Genomic DNA, 19,818 nt, shown 5'->3' with positions numbered 1-19,818 from the left:
TTCATTGACACCTTTTCGTATGTCATTAAGTATAAGACTGGCAAAACGAATGTAGTGGCTGATGCATTATCACGTAGACATTCGTTGCTTGCCCTTCTGGATGCCAAGTTACTAGGGTTCGAAATGGTTAAGGAACTCTACACAAATGATCATGACTTTGGTGATATCTATGTTGCTTGTGTTAAGAACCCGCATGGAAAATACTTCTTGCATGATGGATTTCTATTCCATGTAGATAAACTGTGTGTACCTAATTCTTCCATTCGTGATCTTTTGATTCGAGAGGCACATAGTGGTGGTCTCATGGGCCACTTTGGCATCACCAAGACTCTGGCCATGTTGCAAGAGCACTTTTACTGGCCTCATATGCGTAGAGATGTTGAACGCATGGTTGGTAGATGTGCTACTTGTCACCAGGCAAAGTCTAAGACAAATCCATATGGCTTGTATACCCCATTACCTATCCCTCACCATCCTTGGGTTGATTTGTCTATGGACTTTGTATTAGGATTGCCTAGATCAACAAGGGGTAATGACTCCATCTTTGTTGTGGTTGATAGATTCTCTAAGATGGCTCATTTTATTCCTCGCCACAAAACTGACGATGCATCTCATATTGCTAATATGTTCTTCAAAGAAATTGTCCGTCTGCATGGCCTGCCTAAAACTATTGTCAGTGATAGAGATGTGAAATTCTTGAGTTACTTTTGGAAGACTTTGTGGTCCAAACTAGGCACTAGGTTATTATTCTCCACCACTAGTCATCCACAAAGCGATGGACAAACTGAAGTTGTCAATCGCACACTTGGCACTCTACTTCGGGCCTTGATTAACAAGAATCTTAAGACTTGGGAAGAGTGCCTCCCTCATGTTGAATTCGCCTACAATCGAACTGTGCATAGTGCCACACAATACTCCCCCTTTGAGATTGTTTATGGCTTCAACCCCGTCACCCCCCTTGATTTGGTGCCCTTACCTTCCTCTGACCACACAAGCTTAGATGGGAAAAAGAAAGCTGATTCTGTGCGCAGGTTACATGAGGCCGTCCGAGCAAACATTGAGAAGCGTACGCAGCAATACATCCAGCAAGCCAACAACCACCGTCGCAAGATGATTTTTGAGCCTGGAGATTGGGTTTGGCTACACTTGAGGAACGAGCGATTTCCCAAGCAACGCCAAAGCAAATTGTCCCCAAGAGGTGATGGACCATTTCGGGTACTCCAACGAGTCAATGACAACGCATACAAGTTGGAGCTACCTGGGGAGTACACTGTTAGTGCAACCTTCAACGTCGCGGACCTAAGCCCATTTCTTGACGAGGAGGATCCAGATTTGAGGGCAAATCCTTCTCAAGAGGAGAGGACTGATGTGTGCACGAGTCTCAGCCCACGCAATAACCCAGTCCGAGTTCCATTGGGCCCAGTCACACGTGCACGGGCCAAGCTCTTCAAAGAATCACTCCAAGCCCTGGTTCGAGTCGTCCAAGACCAACATGGAGTTCACAAAGATATTGAGGGCTTAGAGAGAGACAATCAAGCCATTTGCACCATGATCCAAGCCCACGAAGACTCAAGTGGGCCTTCAAGAGGACCGGCCCTATAGGGCCTTAGCCTTAGTATTTGATAGATTGGATTAATTTGTCTTCATAGCTCATTGGGCCGGCCCATCTTGGACACCAAGATGGCCGAACTCTTTGCCATTGTTTCCTTAGGTTTTCTTAGTCACTTTGGCCTATAAATAGGCTTGCTTTGTAAGGTTTTAGGGTAGTCGTTTTATCAATAAAATTGGTTTAATTCGTTCCTTCTTCTAAGAAGAGAGTTCGAGCACTTTAACTTGCTTTGGCAAGGGTTATTGAGCAATCTTGCGTCCTGTCCTCGATTGTTCATCCGACCTATTCCCCTGGAGTATTCACATTCATCGGAGTGTCGTCTACCACATAAATCAAATCGTGTCGTCCGTTTGATTCTAGGTCCCGCGATCCAAGCGTTGGACAACCTTGCTAGATCCTTGGGCAAACGTGCTACGTGTCTCGAAACAAGTTGATCGAGGAACGTATCAGGACACTTTGGTGTCACCAAGACCTTGTGTGCTTTACAGGAACATTTCTGTTGGCCACGCATGAGGCGGGATGTAGAGCGAGTGGTGTCACGCTGCATCACCTGTCACCGTGCCAAGTCCAAGCTCCAACCTTTCAGTTTGTATACACCTCTACCTATCCCTTCAGCACCATGGGTACACACTTTTGCACGATGGCAAACGTAAGGTCCTTACACCTCTCACACCTGCACAAGTTTATGAGGACCAACTACTATTGCAAAGGGAGTGTGAACGAGACCGTCAAAGGAGGAAACTAAAGGCAGTCGACCCTGGTAAAGGATCCACGTCTACGAGTGAGCCATCAACCAAGGGTCAAGGGAGCACACCTAGGGGTATACATGACAAATCACCTACCGCACCTACCACTAGGAAGCACAACATGATTATTAAGGCTAAAGATGTTAGAAAAGTGGTGAACTCTAATCAGCCTATACTTCTCATGATTTGCAAGCATGTGCTCTTGGATGTTGCTGAGCTCGACAAGGCGTTGCCTGCGAGCATAGTTGCTCTTTTGCAAGAATTTGAGGATGTTTTCCCTGACGAGGTCCCTGATGGCTTACCACCCATTCGGGGAATTGAACACCAAATCGACCTCATTCCTGGAGCACCATTGCCCAACAAACCTGCTTACCGCATGGGCCCTGAGGAGACCAAGGAGCTTCAAAGGCAAGTTGATGGCCTCTTAGGTAAGGGTTGGGTAAAGGAAAGTCTAAGTCCTTGCGCTGTGCCTATGATACTTGTTCCCAAAAAGGACGGTACTTGGCGCATGTGCACTGACTGTCGGGCTGTGAACGCTATCACTGTCAAATATCGTCATCCCATTCCTAGACTTGATGATATGCTTGATGAACTCGATGGTGCCATTATTTTCACCAAAATAGACTTAAGGAGCGGCTATCATCAAATTCGGATGAAAGAGGGCGACGAGTTGAAAACAGCCTTCAAAACCAAACATGGTCTCTATGAGTGGCTAGTCATGCCTTTTGGCTTAACTAATGCCCCTAGCACCTTCATGCGACTAATGAACCATGTGTTGAGACACTTTATTGGCAAGTTTGTCATTGTTTACTTTGATGACATCCTGATCTATAGTCATAGTGAGCATGAGCACCTAGAGCATGTGAGATTAGTTCTTGAGACACTTCGACAGGCGCATCTTTACGCCAACCTCAAGAAGTGCACCTTTTGTACTAACGAGCTTGTGTTTTTAGGCTATGTGGTAAGTTCGCAGGGCATCAAGGTGGACAAATCCAAGATTGAGGCCATCGAGCAATGGCCAACTCCCACATCCGTCCCTGACGTGCGCAGCTTTCTTGGATTGGCGGGCTTTTACCGGCGCTTTGTCAAAGATTTTAGCACCATTGCCGCCCCGTTGACCGCCGTGACAAAGAAGAATGACAAGTTCCACTGGGGAGTATCACAAGAACAAGCATTTCTCGCCCTCAAGGACACACTCACACATGCACCTGTGTTAGCATTACCAAATTTTCACAAGACTTTTGAAATTGAATGTGATGCTTCTGGTGTAGGTATTGGAGCGGTCCTCATGCAAGACAAGAGGCCTTGTGCCTTCTTCAGTGAGAAACTGGGGGGAGCTGCATTAAACTACCCCACGTACGACAAGGAGTTGTACGCTTTAGTGAGGGCTTTGGAGACTTGGCAACACTATCTTCGCCCTCGGGAGTTCGTGATACACACTGATCACGAGTCATTGAAGTACCTCAAGGGACAACCCAAGTTAAGCAAGCGACATGCCAAATGGGTAAGCTTCATTGACACCTTTTCGTATGTCATTAAGTATAAGACTGGCAAAACGAATGTAGTGGCTGATGCATTATCACGTAGACATTCGTTGCTTGCCCTTCTGGATGCCAAGTTACTAGGGTTCGAAATGGTTAAGGAACTCTACACAAATGATCATGACTTTGGTGATATCTATGTTGCTTGTGTTAAGAACCCGCATGGAAAATACTTCTTGCATGATGGATTTCTATTCCATGTAGATAAACTGTGTGTACCTAATTCTTCCATTCGTGATCTTTTGATTCGAGAGGCACATAGTGGTGGTCTCATGGGCCACTTTGGCATCACCAAGACTCTGGCCATGTTGCAAGAGCACTTTTACTGGCCTCATATGCGTAGAGATGTTGAACGCATGGTTGGTAGATGTGCTACTTGTCACCAGGCAAAGTCTAAGACAAATCCATATGGCTTGTATACCCCATTACCTATCCCTCACCATCCTTGGGTTGATTTGTCTATGGACTTTGTATTAGGATTGCCTAGATCAACAAGGGGTAATGACTCCATCTTTGTTGTGGTTGATAGATTCTCTAAGATGGCTCATTTTATTCCTCGCCACAAAACTGACGATGCATCTCATATTGCTAATATGTTCTTCAAAGAAATTGTCCGTCTGCATGGCCTGCCTAAAACTATTGTCAGTGATAGAGATGTGAAATTCTTGAGTTACTTTTGGAAGACTTTGTGGTCCAAACTAGGCACTAGGTTATTATTCTCCACCACTAGTCATCCACAAAGCGATGGACAAACTGAAGTTGTCAATCGCACACTTGGCACTCTACTTCGGGCCTTGATTAACAAGAATCTTAAGACTTGGGAAGAGTGCCTCCCTCATGTTGAATTCGCCTACAATCGAACTGTGCATAGTGCCACACAATACTCCCCCTTTGAGATTGTTTATGGCTTCAACCCCGTCACCCCCCTTGATTTGGTGCCCTTACCTTCCTCTGACCACACAAGCTTAGATGGGAAAAAGAAAGCTGATTCTGTGCGCAGGTTACATGAGGCCGTCCGAGCAAACATTGAGAAGCGTACGCAGCAATACATCCAGCAAGCCAACAACCACCGTCGCAAGATGATTTTTGAGCCTGGAGATTGGGTTTGGCTACACTTGAGGAACGAGCGATTTCCCAAGCAACGCCAAAGCAAATTGTCCCCAAGAGGTGATGGACCATTTCGGGTACTCCAACGAGTCAATGACAACGCATACAAGTTGGAGCTACCTGGGGAGTACACTGTTAGTGCAACCTTCAACGTCGCGGACCTAAGCCCATTTCTTGACGAGGAGGATCCAGATTTGAGGGCAAATCCTTCTCAAGAGGAGAGGACTGATGTGTGCACGAGTCTCAGCCCACGCAATAACCCAGTCCGAGTTCCATTGGGCCCAGTCACACGTGCACGGGCCAAGCTCTTCAAAGAATCACTCCAAGCCCTGGTTCGAGTCGTCCAAGACCAACATGGAGTTCACAAAGATATTGAGGGCTTAGAGAGAGACAATCAAGCCATTTGCACCATGATCCAAGCCCACGAAGACTCAAGTGGGCCTTCAAGAGGACCGGCCCTATAGGGCCTTAGCCTTAGTATTTGATAGATTGGATTAATTTGTCTTCATAGCTCATTGGGCCGGCCCATCTTGGACACCAAGATGGCCGAACTCTTTGCCATTGTTTCCTTAGGTTTTCTTAGTCACTTTGGCCTATAAATAGGCTTGCTTTGTAAGGTTTTAGGGTAGTCGTTTTATCAATAAAATTGGTTTAATTCGTTCCTTCTTCTAAGAAGAGAGTTCGAGCACTTTAACTTGCTTTGGCAAGGGTTATTGAGCAATCTTGCGTCCTGTCCTCGATTGTTCATCCGACCTATTCCCCTGGAGTATTCACATTCATCGGAGTGTCGTCTACCACATAAATCAAATCGTGTCGTCCGTATGATTCTAGGTCCCGCGATCCAAGCGTTGGACAACCTTGCTAGATCCTTGGGCAAACGTGCTACGTGTCTCGAAACAAGTTGATCGAGGAACGTATCAGGACACTTTGGTGTCACCAAGACCTTGTGTGCTTTACAGGAACATTTCTGTTGGCCACGCATGAGGCGGGATGTAGAGCGAGTGGTGTCACGCTGCATCACCTGTCACCGTGCCAAGTCCAAGCTCCAACCTTTCAGTTTGTATACACCTCTACCTATCCCTTCAGCACCATGGGTACACACTTTTGCACGATGGCAAACGTAAGGTCCTTACACCTCTCACACCTGCACAAGTTTATGAGGACCAACTACTATTGCAAAGGGAGTGTGAACGAGACCGTCAAAGGAGGAAACTAAAGGCAGTCGACCCTGGTAAAGGATCCACGTCTACGAGTGAGCCATCAACCAAGGGTCAAGGGAGCACACCTAGGGGTATACATGACAAATCACCTACCGCACCTACCACTAGGAAGCACAACATGATTATTAAGGCTAAAGATGTTAGAAAAGTGGTGAACTCTAATCAGCCTATACTTCTCATGATTTGCAAGCATGTGCTCTTGGATGTTGCTGAGCTCGACAAGGCGTTGCCTGCGAGCATAGTTGCTCTTTTGCAAGAATTTGAGGATGTTTTCCCTGACGAGGTCCCTGATGGCTTACCACCCATTCGGGGAATTGAACACCAAATCGACCTCATTCCTGGAGCACCATTGCCCAACAAACCTGCTTACCGCATGGGCCCTGAGGAGACCAAGGAGCTTCAAAGGCAAGTTGATGGCCTCTTAGGTAAGGGTTGGGTAAAGGAAAGTCTAAGTCCTTGCGCTGTGCCTATGATACTTGTTCCCAAAAAGGACGGTACTTGGCGCATGTGCACTGACTGTCGGGCTGTGAACGCTATCACTGTCAAATATCGTCATCCCATTCCTAGACTTGATGATATGCTTGATGAACTCGATGGTGCCATTATTTTCACCAAAATAGACTTAAGGAGCGGCTATCATCAAATTCGGATGAAAGAGGGCGACGAGTTGAAAACAGCCTTCAAAACCAAACATGGTCTCTATGAGTGGCTAGTCATGCCTTTTGGCTTAACTAATGCCCCTAGCACCTTCATGCGACTAATGAACCATGTGTTGAGACACTTTATTGGCAAGTTTGTCATTGTTTACTTTGATGACATCCTGATCTATAGTCATAGTGAGCATGAGCACCTAGAGCATGTGAGATTAGTTCTTGAGACACTTCGACAGGCGCATCTTTACGCCAACCTCAAGAAGTGCACCTTTTGTACTAACGAGCTTGTGTTTTTAGGCTATGTGGTAAGTTCGCAGGGCATCAAGGTGGACAAATCCAAGATTGAGGCCATCGAGCAATGGCCAACTCCCACATCCGTCCCTGACGTGCGCAGCTTTCTTGGATTGGCGGGCTTTTACCGGCGCTTTGTCAAAGATTTTAGCACCATTGCCGCCCCGTTGACCGCCGTGACAAAGAAGAATGACAAGTTCCACTGGGGAGTATCACAAGAACAAGCATTTCTCGCCCTCAAGGACACACTCACACATGCACCTGTGTTAGCATTACCAAATTTTCACAAGACTTTTGAAATTGAATGCGATGCTTCTGGTGTAGGTATTGGAGCGGTCCTCATGCAAGACAAGAGGCCTTGTGCCTTCTTCAGTGAGAAACTGGGGGGAGCTGCATTAAACTACCCCACGTACGACAAGGAGTTGTACGCTTTAGTGAGGGCTTTGGAGACTTGGCAACACTATCTTCGCCCTCGGGAGTTCGTGATACACACTGATCACGAGTCATTGAAGTACCTCAAGGGACAACCCAAGTTAAGCAAGCGACATGCCAAATGGGTAAGCTTCATTGACACCTTTTCGTATGTCATTAAGTATAAGACTGGCAAAACGAATGTAGTGGCTGATGCATTATCACGTAGACATTCGTTGCTTGCCCTTCTGGATGCCAAGTTACTAGGGTTCGAAATGGTTAAGGAACTCTACACAAATGATCATGACTTTGGTGATATCTATGTTGCTTGTGTTAAGAACCCGCATGGAAAATACTTCTTGCATGATGGATTTCTATTCCATGTAGATAAACTGTGTGTACCTAATTCTTCCATTCGTGATCTTTTGATTCGAGAGGCACATAGTGGTGGTCTCATGGGCCACTTTGGCATCACCAAGACTCTGGCCATGTTGCAAGAGCACTTTTACTGGCCTCATATGCGTAGAGATGTTGAACGCATGGTTGGTAGATGTGCTACTTGTCACCAGGCAAAGTCTAAGACAAATCCATATGGCTTGTATACCCCATTACCTATCCCTCACCATCCTTGGGTTGATTTGTCTATGGACTTTGTATTAGGATTGCCTAGATCAACAAGGGGTAATGACTCCATCTTTGTTGTGGTTGATAGATTCTCTAAGATGGCTCATTTTATTCCTCGCCACAAAACTGACGATGCATCTCATATTGCTAATATGTTCTTCAAAGAAATTGTCCGTCTGCATGGCCTGCCTAAAACTATTGTCAGTGATAGAGATGTGAAATTCTTGAGTTACTTTTGGAAGACTTTGTGGTCCAAACTAGGCACTAGGTTATTATTCTCCACCACTAGTCATCCACAAAGCGATGGACAAACTGAAGTTGTCAATCGCACACTTGGCACTCTACTTCGGGCCTTGATTAACAAGAATCTTAAGACTTGGGAAGAGTGCCTCCCTCATGTTGAATTCGCCTACAATCGAACTGTGCATAGTGCCACACAATACTCCCCCTTTGAGATTGTTTATGGCTTCAACCCCGTCACCCCCCTTGATTTGGTGCCCTTACCTTCCTCTGACCACACAAGCTTAGATGGGAAAAAGAAAGCTGATTCTGTGCGCAGGTTACATGAGGCCGTCCGAGCAAACATTGAGAAGCGTACGCAGCAATACATCCAGCAAGCCAACAACCACCGTCGCAAGATGATTTTTGAGCCTGGAGATTGGGTTTGGCTACACTTGAGGAACGAGCGATTTCCCAAGCAACGCCAAAGCAAATTGTCCCCAAGAGGTGATGGACCATTTCGGGTACTCCAACGAGTCAATGACAACGCATACAAGTTGGAGCTACCTGGGGAGTACACTGTTAGTGCAACCTTCAACGTCGCGGACCTAAGCCCATTTCTTGACGAGGAGGATCCAGATTTGAGGGCAAATCCTTCTCAAGAGGAGAGGACTGATGTGTGCACGAGTCTCAGCCCACGCAATAACCCAGTCCGAGTTCCATTGGGCCCAGTCACACGTGCACGGGCCAAGCTCTTCAAAGAATCACTCCAAGCCCTGGTTCGAGTCGTCCAAGACCAACATGGAGTTCACAAAGATATTGAGGGCTTAGAGAGAGACAATCAAGCCATTTGCACCATGATCCAAGCCCACGAAGACTCAAGTGGGCCTTCAAGAGGACCGGCCCTATAGGGCCTTAGCCTTAGTATTTGATAGATTGGATTAATTTGTCTTCATAGCTCATTGGGCCGGCCCATCTTGGACACCAAGATGGCCGAACTCTTTGCCATTGTTTCCTTAGGTTTTCTTAGTCACTTTGGCCTATAAATAGGCTTGCTTTGTAAGGTTTTAGGGTAGTCGTTTTATCAATAAAATTGGTTTAATTCGTTCCTTCTTCTAAGAAGAGAGTTCGAGCACTTTAACTTGCTTTGGCAAGGGTTATTGAGCAATCTTGCGTCCTGTCCTCGATTGTTCATCCGACCTATTCCCCTGGAGTATTCACATTCATCGGAGTGTCGTCTACCACATAAATCAAATCGTGTCGTCCGTTTGATTCTAGGTCCCGCGATCCAAGCGTTGGACAACCTTGCTAGATCCTTGGGCAAACGTGCTACGTGTCTCGAAACAAGTTGATCGAGGAACGTATCAGGACACTTTGGTGTCACCAAGACCTTGTGTGCTTTACAGGAACATTTCTGTTGGCCACGCATGAGGCGGGATGTAGAGCGAGTGGTGTCACGCTGCATCACCTGTCACCGTGCCAAGTCCAAGCTCCAACCTTTCAGTTTGTATACACCTCTACCTATCCCTTCAGCACCATGGGTACACACTTTTGCACGATGGCAAACGTAAGGTCCTTACACCTCTCACACCTGCACAAGTTTATGAGGACCAACTACTATTGCAAAGGGAGTGTGAACGAGACCGTCAAAGGAGGAAACTAAAGGCAGTCGACCCTGGTAAAGGATCCACGTCTACGAGTGAGCCATCAACCAAGGGTCAAGGGAGCACACCTAGGGGTATACATGACAAATCACCTACCGCACCTACCACTAGGAAGCACAACATGATTATTAAGGCTAAAGATGTTAGAAAAGTGGTGAACTCTAATCAGCCTATACTTCTCATGATTTGCAAGCATGTGCTCTTGGATGTTGCTGAGCTCGACAAGGCGTTGCCTGCGAGCATAGTTGCTCTTTTGCAAGAATTTGAGGATGTTTTCCCTGACGAGGTCCCTGATGGCTTACCACCCATTCGGGGAATTGAACACCAAATCGACCTCATTCCTGGAGCACCATTGCCCAACAAACCTGCTTACCGCATGGGCCCTGAGGAGACCAAGGAGCTTCAAAGGCAAGTTGATGGCCTCTTAGGTAAGGGTTGGGTAAAGGAAAGTCTAAGTCCTTGCGCTGTGCCTATGATACTTGTTCCCAAAAAGGACGGTACTTGGCGCATGTGCACTGACTGTCGGGCTGTGAACGCTATCACTGTCAAATATCGTCATCCCATTCCTAGACTTGATGATATGCTTGATGAACTCGATGGTGCCATTATTTTCACCAAAATAGACTTAAGGAGCGGCTATCATCAAATTCGGATGAAAGAGGGCGACGAGTTGAAAACAGCCTTCAAAACCAAACATGGTCTCTATGAGTGGCTAGTCATGCCTTTTGGCTTAACTAATGCCCCTAGCACCTTCATGCGACTAATGAACCATGTGTTGAGACACTTTATTGGCAAGTTTGTCATTGTTTACTTTGATGACATCCTGATCTATAGTCATAGTGAGCATGAGCACCTAGAGCATGTGAGATTAGTTCTTGAGACACTTCGACAGGCGCATCTTTACGCCAACCTCAAGAAGTGCACCTTTTGTACTAACGAGCTTGTGTTTTTAGGCTATGTGGTAAGTTCGCAGGGCATCAAGGTGGACAAATCCAAGATTGAGGCCATCGAGCAATGGCCAACTCCCACATCCGTCCCTGACGTGCGCAGCTTTCTTGGATTGGCGGGCTTTTACCGGCGCTTTGTCAAAGATTTTAGCACCATTGCCGCCCCGTTGACCGCCGTGACAAAGAAGAATGACAAGTTCCACTGGGGAGTATCACAAGAACAAGCATTTCTCGCCCTCAAGGACACACTCACACATGCACCTGTGTTAGCATTACCAAATTTTCACAAGACTTTTGAAATTGAATGTGATGCTTCTGGTGTAGGTATTGGAGCGGTCCTCATGCAAGACAAGAGGCCTTGTGCCTTCTTCAGTGAGAAACTGGGGGGAGCTGCATTAAACTACCCCACGTACGACAAGGAGTTGTACGCTTTAGTGAGGGCTTTGGAGACTTGGCAACACTATCTTCGCCCTCGGGAGTTCGTGATACACACTGATCACGAGTCATTGAAGTACCTCAAGGGACAACCCAAGTTAAGCAAGCGACATGCCAAATGGGTAAGCTTCATTGACACCTTTTCGTATGTCATTAAGTATAAGACTGGCAAAACGAATGTAGTGGCTGATGCATTATCACGTAGACATTCGTTGCTTGCCCTTCTGGATGCCAAGTTACTAGGGTTCGAAATGGTTAAGGAACTCTACACAAATGATCATGACTTTGGTGATATCTATGTTGCTTGTGTTAAGAACCCGCATGGAAAATACTTCTTGCATGATGGATTTCTATTCCATGTAGATAAACTGTGTGTACCTAATTCTTCCATTCGTGATCTTTTGATTCGAGAGGCACATAGTGGTGGTCTCATGGGCCACTTTGGCATCACCAAGACTCTGGCCATGTTGCAAGAGCACTTTTACTGGCCTCATATGCGTAGAGATGTTGAACGCATGGTTGGTAGATGTGCTACTTGTCACCAGGCAAAGTCTAAGACAAATCCATATGGCTTGTATACCCCATTACCTATCCCTCACCATCCTTGGGTTGATTTGTCTATGGACTTTGTATTAGGATTGCCTAGATCAACAAGGGGTAATGACTCCATCTTTGTTGTGGTTGATAGATTCTCTAAGATGGCTCATTTTATTCCTCGCCACAAAACTGACGATGCATCTCATATTGCTAATATGTTCTTCAAAGAAATTGTCCGTCTGCATGGCCTGCCTAAAACTATTGTCAGTGATAGAGATGTGAAATTCTTGAGTTACTTTTGGAAGACTTTGTGGTCCAAACTAGGCACTAGGTTATTATTCTCCACCACTAGTCATCCACAAAGCGATGGACAAACTGAAGTTGTCAATCGCACACTTGGCACTCTACTTCGGGCCTTGATTAACAAGAATCTTAAGACTTGGGAAGAGTGCCTCCCTCATGTTGAATTCGCCTACAATCGAACTGTGCATAGTGCCACACAATACTCCCCCTTTGAGATTGTTTATGGCTTCAACCCCGTCACCCCCCTTGATTTGGTGCCCTTACCTTCCTCTGACCACACAAGCTTAGATGGGAAAAAGAAAGCTGATTCTGTGCGCAGGTTACATGAGGCCGTCCGAGCAAACATTGAGAAGCGTACGCAGCAATACATCCAGCAAGCCAACAACCACCGTCGCAAGATGATTTTTGAGCCTGGAGATTGGGTTTGGCTACACTTGAGGAACGAGCGATTTCCCAAGCAACGCCAAAGCAAATTGTCCCCAAGAGGTGATGGACCATTTCGGGTACTCCAACGAGTCAATGACAACGCATACAAGTTGGAGCTACCTGGGGAGTACACTGTTAGTGCAACCTTCAACGTCGCGGACCTAAGCCCATTTCTTGACGAGGAGGATCCAGATTTGAGGGCAAATCCTTCTCAAGAGGAGAGGACTGATGTGTGCACGAGTCTCAGCCCACGCAATAACCCAGTCCGAGTTCCATTGGGCCCAGTCACACGTGCACGGGCCAAGCTCTTCAAAGAATCACTCCAAGCCCTGGTTCGAGTCGTCCAAGACCAACATGGAGTTCACAAAGATATTGAGGGCTTAGAGAGAGACAATCAAGCCATTTGCACCATGATCCAAGCCCACGAAGACTCAAGTGGGCCTTCAAGAGGACCGGCCCTATAGGGCCTTAGCCTTAGTATTTGATAGATTGGATTAATTTGTCTTCATAGCTCATTGGGCCGGCCCATCTTGGACACCAAGATGGCCGAACTCTTTGCCATTGTTTCCTTAGGTTTTCTTAGTCACTTTGGCCTATAAATAGGCTTGCTTTGTAAGGTTTTAGGGTAGTCGTTTTATCAATAAAATTGGTTTAATTCGTTCCTTCTTCTAAGAAGAGAGTTCGAGCACTTTAACTTGCTTTGGCAAGGGTTATTGAGCAATCTTGCGTCCTGTCCTCGATTGTTCATCCGACCTATTCCCCTGGAGTATTCACATTCATCGGAGTGTCGTCTACCACATAAATCAAATCGTGTCGTCCGTTTGATTCTAGGTCCCGCGATCCAAGCGTTGGACAACCTTGCTAGATCCTTGGGCAAACGTGCTACGTGTCTCGAAACAAGTTGATCGAGGAACGTATCAGGACACTTTGGTGTCACCAAGACCTTGTGTGCTTTACAGGAACATTTCTGTTGGCCACGCATGAGGCGGGATGTAGAGCGAGTGGTGTCACGCTGCATCACCTGTCACCGTGCCAAGTCCAAGCTCCAACCTTTCAGTTTGTATACACCTCTACCTATCCCTTCAGCACCATGGGTACACACTTTTGCACGATGGCAAACGTAAGGTCCTTACACCTCTCACACCTGCACAAGTTTATGAGGACCAACTACTATTGCAAAGGGAGTGTGAACGAGACCGTCAAAGGAGGAAACTAAAGGCAGTCGACCCTGGTAAAGGATCCACGTCTACGAGTGAGCCATCAACCAAGGGTCAAGGGAGCACACCTAGGGGTATACATGACAAATCACCTACCGCACCTACCACTAGGAAGCACAACATGATTATTAAGGCTAAAGATGTTAGAAAAGTGGTGAACTCTAATCAGCCTATACTTCTCATGATTTGCAAGCATGTGCTCTTGGATGTTGCTGAGCTCGACAAGGCGTTGCCTGCGAGCATAGTTGCTCTTTTGCAAGAATTTGAGGATGTTTTCCCTGACGAGGTCCCTGATGGCTTACCACCCATTCGGGGAATTGAACACCAAATCGACCTCATTCCTGGAGCACCATTGCCCAACAAACCTGCTTACCGCATGGGCCCTGAGGAGACCAAGGAGCTTCAAAGGCAAGTTGATGGCCTCTTAGGTAAGGGTTGGGTAAAGGAAAGTCTAAGTCCTTGCGCTGTGCCTATGATACTTGTTCCCAAAAAGGACGGTACTTGGCGCATGTGCACTGACTGTCGGGCTGTGAACGCTATCACTGTCAAATATCGTCATCCCATTCCTAGACTTGATGATATGCTTGATGAACTCGATGGTGCCATTATTTTCACCAAAATAGACTTAAGGAGCGGCTATCATCAAATTCGGATGAAAGAGGGCGACGAGTTGAAAACAGCCTTCAAAACCAAACATGGTCTCTATGAGTGGCTAGTCATGCCTTTTGGCTTAACTAATGCCCCTAGCACCTTCATGCGACTAATGAACCATGTGTTGAGACACTTTATTGGCAAGTTTGTCATTGTTTACTTTGATGACATCCTGATCTATAGTCATAGTGAGCATGAGCACCTAGAGCATGTGAGATTAGTTCTTGAGACACTTCGACAGGCGCATCTTTACGCCAACCTCAAGAAGTGCACCTTTTGTACTAACGAGCTTGTGTTTTTAGGCTATGTGGTAAGTTCGCAGGGCATCAAGGTGGACAAATCCAAGATTGAGGCCATCGAGCAATGGCCAACTCCCACATCCGTCCCTGACGTGCGCAGCTTTCTTGGATTGGCGGGCTTTTACCGGCGCTTTGTCAAAGATTTTAGCACCATTGCCGCCCCGTTGACCGCCGTGACAAAGAAGAATGACAAGTTCCACTGGGGAGTATCACAAGAACAAGCATTTCTCGCCCTCAAGGACACACTCACACATGCACCTGTGTTAGCATTACCAAATTTTCACAAGACTTTTGAAATTGAATGTGATGCTTCTGGTGTAGGTATTGGAGCGGTCCTCATGCAAGACAAGAGGCCTTGTGCCTTCTTCAGTGAGAAACTGGGGGGAGCTGCATTAAACTACCCCACGTACGACAAGGAGTTGTACGCTTTAGTGAGGGCTTTGGAGACTTGGCAACACTATCTTCGCCCTCGGGAGTTCGTGATACACACTGATCACGAGTCATTGAAGTACCTCAAGGGACAACCCAAGTTAAGCAAGCGACATGCCAAATGGGTAAGCTTCATTGACACCTTTTCGTATGTCATTAAGTATAAGACTGGCAAAACGAATGTAGTGGCTGATGCATTATCACGTAGACATTCGTTGCTTGCCCTTCTGGATGCCAAGTTACTAGGGTTCGAAATGGTTAAGGAACTCTACACAAATGATCATGACTTTGGTGATATCTATGTTGCTTGTGTTAAGAACCCGCATGGAAAATACTTCTTGCATGATGGATTTCTATTCCATGTAGATAAACTGTGTGTACCTAATTCTTCCATTCGTGATCTTTTGATTCGAGAGGCACATAGTGGTGGTCTCATGGGCCACTTTGGCATCACCAAGACTCTGGCCATGTTGCAAGAGCACTTTTACTGGCCTCATATGCGTAGAGATGTTGAACGCATGGTTGGTAGATGTGCTACTTGTCACCAGGCAAAGTCTAAGACAAATCCATATGGCTTGTATACCCCATTACCTATCCCTCACCATCCTTGGGTTGATTTGTCTATGGACTTTGTATTAGGATTGCCTAGATCAACAAGGGGTAATGACTCCATCTTTGTTGTGGTTGATAGATTCTCTAAGATGGCTCATTTTATTCCTCGCCACAAAACTGACGATGCATCTCATATTGCTAATATGTTCTTCAAAGAAATTGTCCGTCTGCATGGCCTGCCTAAAACTATTGTCAGTGATAGAGATGTGAAATTCTTGAGTTACTTTTGGAAGACTTTGTGGTCCAAACTAGGCACTAGGTTATTATTCTCCACCACTAGTCATCCACAAAGCGATGGACAAACTGAAGTTGTCAATCGCACACTTGGCACTCTACTTCGGGCCTTGATTAACAAGAATCTTAAGACTTGGGAAGAGTGCCTCCCTCATGTTGAATTCGCCTACAATCGAACTGTGCATAGTGCCACACAATACTCCCCCTTTGAGATTGTTTATGGCTTCAACCCCGTCACCCCCCTTGATTTGGTGCCCTTACCTTCCTCTGACCACACAAGCTTAGATGGGAAAAAGAAAGCTGATTCTGTGCGCAGGTTACATGAGGCCGTCCGAGCAAACATTGAGAAGCGTACGCAGCAATACATCCAGCAAGCCAACAACCACCGTCGCAAGATGATTTTTGAGCCTGGAGATTGGGTTTGGCTACACTTGAGGAACGAGCGATTTCCCAAGCAACGCCAAAGCAAATTGTCCCCAAGAGGTGATGGACCATTTCGGGTACTCCAACGAGTCAATGACAACGCATACAAGTTGGAGCTACCTGGGGAGTACACTGTTAGTGCAACCTTCAACGTCGCGGACCTAAGCCCATTTCTTGACGAGGAGGATCCAGATTTGAGGGCAAATCCTTCTCAAGAGGAGAGGACTGATGTGTGCACGAGTCTCAGCCCACGCAATAACCCAGTCCGAGTTCCATTGGGCCCAGTCACACGTGCACGGGCCAAGCTCTTCAAAGAATCACTCCAAGCCCTGGTTCGAGTCGTCCAAGACCAACATGGAGTTCACAAAGATATTGAGGGCTTAGAGAGAGACAATCAAGCCATTTGCACCATGATCCAAGCCCACGAAGACTCAAGTGGGCCTTCAAGAGGACCGGCCCTATAGGGCCTTAGCCTTAGTATTTGATAGATTGGATTAATTTGTCTTCATAGCTCATTGGGCCGGCCCATCTTGGACACCAAGATGGCCGAACTCTTTGCCATTGTTTCCTTAGGTTTTCTTAGTCACTTTGGCCTATAAATAGGCTTGCTTTGTAAGGTTTTAGGGTAGTCGTTTTATCAATAAAATTGGTTTAATTCGTTCCTTCTTCTAAGAAGAGAGTTCGAGCACTTTAACTTGCTTTGGCAAGGGTTATTGAGCAATCTTGCGTCCTGTCCTCGATTGTTCATCCGACCTATTCCCCTGGAGTATTCACATTCATCGGAGTGTCGTCTACCACATAAATCAAATCGTGTCGTCCGTTTGATTCTAGGTCCCGCGATCCAAGCGTTGGACAACCTTGCTAGATCCTTGGGCAAACGTGCTACGTGTCTCGAAACAAGTTGATCGAGGAACGTATCAGGACACTTTGGTGTCACCAAGACCTTGTGTGCTTTACAGGAACATTTCTGTTGGCCACGCATGAGGCGGGATGTAGAGCGAGTGGTGTCACGCTGCATCACCTGTCACCGTGCCAAGTCCAAGCTCCAACCTTTCAGTTTGTATACACCTCTACCTATCCCTTCAGCACCATGGGTACACACTTTTGCACGATGGCAAACGTAAGGTCCTTACACCTCTCACACCTGCACAAGTTTATGAGGACCAACTACTATTGCAAAGGGAGTGTGAACGAGACCGTCAAAGGAGGAAACTAAAGGCAGTCGACCCTGGTAAAGGATCCACGTCTACGAGTGAGCCATCAACCAAGGGTCAAGGGAGCACACCTAGGGGTATACATGACAAATCACCTACCGCACCTACCACTAGGAAGCACAACATGATTATTAAGGCTAAAGATGTTAGAAAAGTGGTGAACTCTAATCAGCCTATACTTCTCATGATTTGCAAGCATGTGCTCTTGGATGTTGCTGAGCTCGACAAGGCGTTGCCTGCGAGCATAGTTGCTCTTTTGCAAGAATTTGAGGATGTTTTCCCTGACGAGGTCCCTGATGGCTTACCACCCATTCGGGGAATTGAACACCAAATCGACCTCATTCCTGGAGCACCATTGCCCAACAAACCTGCTTACCGCATGGGCCCTGAGGAGACCAAGGAGCTTCAAAGGCAAGTTGATGGCCTCTTAGGTAAGGGTTGGGTAAAGGAAAGTCTAAGTCCTTGCGCTGTGCCTATGATACTTGTTCCCAAAAAGGACGGTACTTGGCGCATGTGCACTGACTGTCGGGCTGTGAACGCTATCACTGTCAAATATCGTCATCCCATTCCTAGACTTGATGATATGCTTGATGAACTCGATGGTGCCATTATTTTCACCAAAATAGACTTAAGGAGCGGCTATCATCAAATTCGGATGAAAGAGGGCGACGAGTTGAAAACAGCCTTCAAAACCAAACATGGTCTCTATGAGTGGCTAGTCATGCCTTTTGGCTTAACTAATGCCCCTAGCACCTTCATGCGACTAATGAACCATGTGTTGAGACACTTTATTGGCAAGTTTGTCATTGTTTACTTTGATGACATCCTGATCTATAGTCATAGTGAGCATGAGCACCTAGAGCATGTGAGATTAGTTCTTGAGACACTTCGACAGGCGCATCTTTACGCCAACCTCAAGAAGTGCACCTTTTGTACTAACGAGCTTGTGTTTTTAGGCTATGTGGTAAGTTCGCAGGGCATCAAGGTGGACAAATCCAAGATTGAGGCCATCGAGCAATGGCCAACTCCCACATCCGTCCCTGACGTGCGCAGCTTTCTTGGATTGGCGGGCTTTTACCGGCGCTTTGTCAAAGATTTTAGCACCATTGCCGCCCCGTTGACCGCCGTGACAAAGAAGAATGACAAGTTCCACTGGGGAGTATCACAAGAACAAGCATTTCTCGCCCTCAAGGACACACTCACACATGCACCTGTGTTAGCATTACCAAATTTTCACAAGACTTTTGAAATTGAATGTGATGCTTCTGGTGTAGGTATTGGAGCGGTCCTCATGCAAGACAAGAGGCCTTGTGCCTTCTTCAGTGAGAAACTGGGGGGAGCTGCATTAAACTACCCCACGTACGACAAGGAGTTGTACGCTTTAGTGAGGGCTTTGGAGACTTGGCAACACTATCTTCGCCCTCGGGAGTTCGTGATACACACTGATCACGAGTCATTGAAGTACCTCAAGGGACAACCCAAGTTAAGCAAGCGACATGCCAAATGGGTAAGCTTCATTGACACCTTTTCGTATGTCATTAAGTATAAGACTGGCAAAACGAATGTAGTGGCTGATGCATTATCACGTAGACATTCGTTGCTTGCCCTTCTGGATGCCAAGTTACTAGGGTTCGAAATGGTTAAGGAACTCTACACAAATGATCATGACTTTGGTGATATCTATGTTGCTTGTGTTAAGAACCCGCATGGAAAATACTTCTTGCATGATGGATTTCTATTCCATGTAGATAAACTGTGTGTACCTAATTCTTCCATTCGTGATCTTTTGATTCGAGAGGCACATAGTGGTGGTCTCATGGGCCACTTTGGCATCACCAAGACTCTGGCCATGTTGCAAGAGCACTTTTACTGGCCTCATATGCGTAGAGATGTTGAACGCATGGTTGGTAGATGTGCTACTTGTCACCAGGCAAAGTCTAAGACAAATCCATATGGCTTGTATACCCCATTACCTATCCCTCACCATCCTTGGGTTGATTTGTCTA

This window comes from Coffea arabica, chromosome 10e (genome assembly GCF_036785885.1).
Source record: "Coffea arabica cultivar ET-39 chromosome 10e, Coffea Arabica ET-39 HiFi, whole genome shotgun sequence".
NCBI lineage: Eukaryota > Viridiplantae > Streptophyta > Magnoliopsida > Gentianales > Rubiaceae > Coffea > Coffea arabica.
This window is presented reverse-complemented; position numbering follows the sequence as displayed.